The sequence below is a fragment of the Cebus imitator genome, unplaced genomic scaffold, assembly GCF_001604975.1.
Source record: "Cebus imitator isolate Cc_AM_T3 unplaced genomic scaffold, Cebus_imitator-1.0 Scaffold1243, whole genome shotgun sequence".
NCBI lineage: Eukaryota > Metazoa > Chordata > Mammalia > Primates > Cebidae > Cebus > Cebus imitator.
Window position 1 is genome coordinate 12,290 of NW_016108558.1, and position 6,008 is coordinate 18,297.

At 39.0% G+C, this 6,008-nt stretch overlaps 1 pseudogene across 1 annotated transcript in view; it reads right to left on the reverse strand.

The window, feature by feature from the left end:
* Positions 1-1,759: 1,759 nt before the first annotated feature.
* Positions 1,760-6,008, reverse strand: part of LOC108298940 — a 10,607-nt pseudogene continuing 6,358 nt past the window's right edge. Inside the window, exons 3-6 of the transcript XR_001822764.2 lie at positions 5,372-5,452; positions 5,182-5,252; positions 3,388-3,538; positions 1,760-2,259 (exon numbers count right to left, since the gene is read on the reverse strand). The product of XR_001822764.2 is annotated as a transport and Golgi organization protein 1 homolog (transcript). The remainder of the gene's footprint in view (positions 2,260-3,387; positions 3,539-5,181; positions 5,253-5,371; positions 5,453-6,008) is intronic.

Here is a 6,008-nt window from a genome sequence, read left to right on the forward strand (position 1 = left end):
GGAGAAACCCCATCTCTACTAAAAATACAAAAAAAAATTAGCCGGGCATGGTGGTGTATGCCTGTAATCCCAGCAACTCAGGGGGCTGAGGCAGGGGAATCACTTCAACCTGGGATGCGGAGGTTGAGGTGAGTGAGATCGTGCCATTGCACCCCAGCCTGAGCAACAAGAGTGAAACTTTGTCTAAAAAAAAGTAATAATAATAATTAGAAATTATTAACTTCAGCATTGTTTTGTGTTCTAAAGAGATTGACAGGAAAACTGAAAAGCTGTATTTGTGACTTAATCTTATTTTACATGGTTAAAAGTGGCCTACACCCTCTATGTAGTTTTCCTCTTAATTTCTATTCTTGATATTAAGTGAGAAGAAATACAGACTGAATTCCCTTTTCCTGAAGAATTCATATATTCCTTATGAACTGTGAAAGAGTTGCCTTTTTTCAAAGTCCTTATCTTCCTAAAGTATCTTCAGTCATTTAGTATAAAGAGAAATTTTTGTTTCATGTCAAAGCTTTTGCTACTTTATACAAGGTATTAATCGATTAAATATCAAAACAGTGACAAGTCATACACTAAGTTTCAAAAATATTATATCATAGAGCTTTAAAGAATGGAAGAACATAGCCTAGCAATTAAGGAAAGTATCAGCCTTTTATGATTTTAATCTAAATCTTAAAACTTCTTAAAAGAAGTGCTATTATTATTGTATTTTAAGTGTCTGAAGAGTTCTTAGAAACATAGTTTTTAAAGAAACATTGTTTTAAAGACACTGTGTAGTAATGGATAAGACTTTTAAGTATGGTGCAATTCCAGATAGTTAATGATTTTTAAATGAAAGCACCAATGTTTAAATATTAATTTTGGAATGTGTAGTCCTCCCTTCCCCCCAAAAAAATAATAAATTTCAACCCTTGGTTGTTGACCTAGGGTATGTTGTAAGCCTCACAGCCCTACATCATTCTTTCTCATGGCGTTATACTTTTCCAATCTTTTTATTATATTCCTTGAAAATCAGTGGCAAGGTATGGGAAAGATAAGAGACCATACATTTTAAAATTTAAGAGATTTCAGTACCTTTATGACACATCGTTTTCACGTTTCTCTTGTGCACCCTTTCTACAGGAATGGTAAAAGCAATAGAACATCAGGTCAAACAACTCTTGCTACTAATGTAAACTCACTCTCTGAAAACTGTTCTCAAATAGACAATGAGTGTCATAAAGCAAGCATGTGAATGCTACACAAGTGGGAACCTACTAACTTCTTTGAAATAAAAAGACATCACTTGTAGAGTTCACAGGTGACTGAGGGGAGTGGCTGGAAGTGTGCAGCCAGCCACCATCTTCAATTCTGGGAGACTGAGTTTACATGCTTTCCAAATGGCACAACCTTCCTAACAGTCCAGTGAATCAACAGACACTTGGGAAATATTAATAAACAACTTTTTATGAACTATTACTACAAAGAATTTCAGCAAGAGGGGGAAGAAAGTTTAGTGACCTTTTAGTAAACATTTTTAGCTTAACAGTCTTTGGGACCAGATAGTTTTTTAAGAAAAACAAAAATGCATATAAACACCATTGCTCCGTATTCAGCTGGTGTATGCTAAAAACAGGATGATGGAAATACATGTTTTTAAAGCATTTCCACAGGAAATGTTCATATTTTTCATAACATTCTAAATTATTTAGCAATTACAATGCTACATTAGCTAAAACACAAGTATTCTTAATTGCACATTTCAAAGTAGTAAGGATGCTATAGCTTAAAAGGTGATTTTTATTTAGGGAAGAAATGACATTTCTGAATTGTTTGGCTCAAAAATGCATACTGCCAAGGCAGCTTAGTTCTAACAACAGATCTTTTAAAATAAACTTGGATTTTGAAGCCAACGAAATCCTTTATTGTAATGAATAACGTACAGTCCATTTTTTCTCCAATGAAACATCAGAGGTCATAGTTATGAGCTCTGCTTTAAAGCCAGTGAACAGTCCTGACTAGTGCTCTGAGAGGCAGGAGGAGGCTCATCTCTAGAAACTGTTGGTAGTGAGTCTCTTGTGGCAGGTGGTGGTGGGTAATCTTGGGGAATATGGGTTGGGAATGGTAATCGGGTACCAGGAATAAAGTACTCTCTTGGGCCAAGAGGACCTAAAGGTATAAATGGTGCATGTCCTGGTAAAAATTCCTGAGGGTGGAGTGTCAGGTCCCGTTTTCCTGCTGAAAATTCTCTTAAGCCTAGTGGTGGACGCATACCAGGGCCTGGAAAACAAAAATTATGTCGAGTGAATTCCTAGGAACATAGCTAAATTAAGATGATGCCAGGTATGTTAATATAATCAGTCATACTTTTTTTGTTGTTGGAGGCAGGGTCTTGCCTGTCAGCCAGGCTGGACTGGAGTGAAGTGATCATGGCTCACTGCAGCCTCAATCTCCTGGGCTCAATTGATCCTCCCCCCGAGACTCTGAGTAGCTGGGACGGCAGGTGCAAACCACCACACGCAGCAAATTTTTGTATTTTTTGAAAAGACACCATTTCACCATGTTGCCCAGGCTAGTCTCAAACTCCTAGGCTCAAGGGGTCGACCTGCCTCAGCCTCCCAAAGTGCTAGAATTACAGGCATGAGCCACTGTGCCTGGCCTGCCATCTTTATCTTGAGAGAGATTTGTACTTGAAAGTACTATATACCATAATGAGAAGACAGACTAAATATGGCTTCATTACAACAAACATTTTGATAAATTCCATTGTTTACTACTGTATGTTAAAAATTAATGTAGTAGCTCAACAAGTGCCTAAAATATGCCATAAAAATCAAGGTGCTTGCCCTGCTGGAAAAGGTCTTCCAGCTTCATCTAATTAAATCAGCAGAATTCATTAGATAGCAGTTAAATTCTACCTTCTCTTTGATATCTCCCTCCTTTGTATTCCCCAACCTGAGGGTTGAGGGCTTTACCTTTCCCACTCTAATTTTCTGTGACCCACTGCTTATGCTTCTGTTATGAGTGATTAGAAGCTTCATGTTGTAGATTGCGTATATCTGTGCCCTACAGCACATGACAATTAGGGGATGTGTTTTATCTACATTGCTATCCATTGCAGAACATAGTACACAGACAGAGATGTTCAAAACACATGTGTTGAATATTTCTGGCTTTCTATAAATAGTCCATTTCCATGTTCCATTAAAGAACATTATTGTCCATCTAATCACAGGACATTATGCAGCACCCTTTGTGTCTTAAGAAACATGGGGAGAAGTTACAATGTAAGCAGTCAGCTTCATCACTGCACTGCAAAGCCCTGCAATTGCAGTTGTTTTGGAAAGGCGTAGAGAGAGAACATGACTATGCTTTACAAGTTAATCACTACTGTTCAGATCATCTTACCAAAGGGTGGAGGAATTGGCCGAGGCCCAAAAGGTCCACAGAACTGAGGCAGTGGTCCATATCGAATAGGTGGTGGTACAGGGCCTCCCATGAGGGTGCTCATAAGAGGGGCTCCTGGGAAAGGAGGGGACCCTTTTGGAATCATATTAACCTGCAGAGTAGAAGCAATAGAAGCTTTCAAATACTCTGGTATGACAGACAAAAGTACCAACGCCAGTAAATTCTAAAACCAATGAAGAACATGTCAGGCACCTGTCGAAAGAGCAGAATTAGTGCAACAACTACTGCTCTCATTTGTTAACACCGACAGCTTAGAAAGGTTAAAAGTATGTCACAGAAGGGAACATTTTTGCTATAATCATATTATTGCTTATATCTGCACATGGAAAGGAAAGCAGAGGTTATAAAGGGAAGTCATTCTTCACTAATACTATTTCTAAGGCAGTCACTCCCTCTGCACATCCCTCCCATCAGAATAATTTCCATATTTAGAATGCAAAGAATGAAACAGAATGAAAAATCCATTCTCTACCATGTCATAGCAATTATTCCGAGTACCTTCAACAGGTCTTACATATGTTAACTCGAATTCTCCTATCTCTAAATCTCTAATAGGACAGTCTTGTTCTAAATATGCAGGAACACAGGCAAAGAAAGTATTAGATAATTTTCTGACAGTACACAGCATGTAAGAACCTGGGCTGGAATTCAATGCCAGGTTTGACTCCAAGGCCATGTCCTTTCCACCTCTACTTCTCCTCTCTAACAAAGTAGTCTCTACTGTCTCTGAAGTCTTCTACATCAAACGGGTCTTGGGTCTTGTCCAAGTTGCCCTTGGATAAAAAGATTTCTCAAGAGATGTGTATTCCTCGAGTCATGTGCTGGAACTCGAAAGCGTGTTCCAAGAGGAGCAATGTTATATACACAAACTACACAGGCACACTCTATTTACCTTCATTCCCTAGTAATACTGTCTACTATGAGACACTGACTACTCATTTCCTATGGGAAAGTGGTTTGGAAACTCTCAATCATTAAAATAAATGTACTTTGATTTCAATACAGAGAAGCATGGTGAGGTATGATCAGAGGACTTACCAGCCTTAACAGCTCAACAAGTTACAAGAGAATACACTTATGTGAATACTGTTTAAGGACACTGCTGAGAACTGGCTCAATGGGTAATTATAGACTTCCACTATTCAGTACTGCACTACCAACAAACATTCTTCTGTTATCAATCTGTAATTTCAGATCATTCAAAATAGGTTTTGCCTAGTATACAATTAGGGAGATTCTTAAATAGAACATTTCCAAATGAAGACATAATAATGAATTATACAATTTACAATGAATTTACTTTGCATAAGAGCATTAAACACTTAAATACAGAAGAGTGGAGACTTTTCACTTTTGCTTAAGCTAATTACAGTTACAGCAAATGCTCTACACAGGTTAAATGTCTAACCAAACAGAAGAGAGAGGAAAAGCCCAACAAATCAGTCAGATTTCAGGAGCGCTCCCAAGTCAAGGACAGAAGTAAGATCAATATCGCCAGGCAATTTATAGCCCAGTTCAGTCCACACTTCTAAGTGCTTACTGCTACTGGATGCTCAGCTCAAGATGTAATGCTGGGAACTGAGGGGACTTCAGGCTCTTGGAGAACAGTTTGCTTTTTTAGAAAAACAAATGAGACAGTACCGATAGAACACACAAATAGGAGATGAAGGAAAGAGAGAGTTGTAGGAAAAGCTAAATGTTCTTGAAATAAATATTCAAAATGGATACATTTACCTTGCCTTCATCCATCACCCTGGTAGGGGAAGAGCCTCTTGAGCTGTTCATCATGGCAGCTGTGCCATATTCTTGATCTGTTAAAGACCAGATAACCGACATAGGCTTATTCTGACTTGTGTACTCTATGAGGAGGATAAAGAAAACCCTCTCCCCACTTCCTGCATGGTTTTAGACTCTTTAAACACACATGCTCCCTTAGGAGAAGGAGACGGTTGTCCGAATGCCTCAGTGGACCATTGTGGAGGAGACAGAGGCCCGTCCACTGATCCTTGTGAAAGAAACAACACAGCACTTCTATGAAATTTTCAGAAAAAATAACAAATCATGGGCAGGTTAGCGTTGTAGTCTATCTGGAAAGCAATATTGAAAATAGGTCTCCTGATACTCATGAAGGCGAATCATTTCCAATTTATTCACAGACTTGAAGAATTAAAAAAAGAAATGCAGGGCTGGGCGTGGTGGCTCACGCCTGTGATCACAACACTTTGGGATGCCGAGGCAGGTGGATCACGAGGTCAAGAGATTGAGACCATCCTGGTTAACATGGTGAAACTCTGTCTCTACCTAAAATACAAAAAAAATCATCTGGGCATGGTGGCACGTGCCTGTAATCCCAGCTACTCAGGAGGCTGAGGCAGGAGAATTGCCTGAACCCAGGTGATGGAGGTTGTGGTGAGCCAAGATTGCACCATTGCACTCCAGCCTGGGTAACAAGAGCGAAACTCCATCTCAACAAAAGAAAAATAAGAAATAACTTGCACTGAAAGAACAATAAACTCTGCACAATAATGGCTCTGGTCTACACTTCAAGCTACAGAATTCTA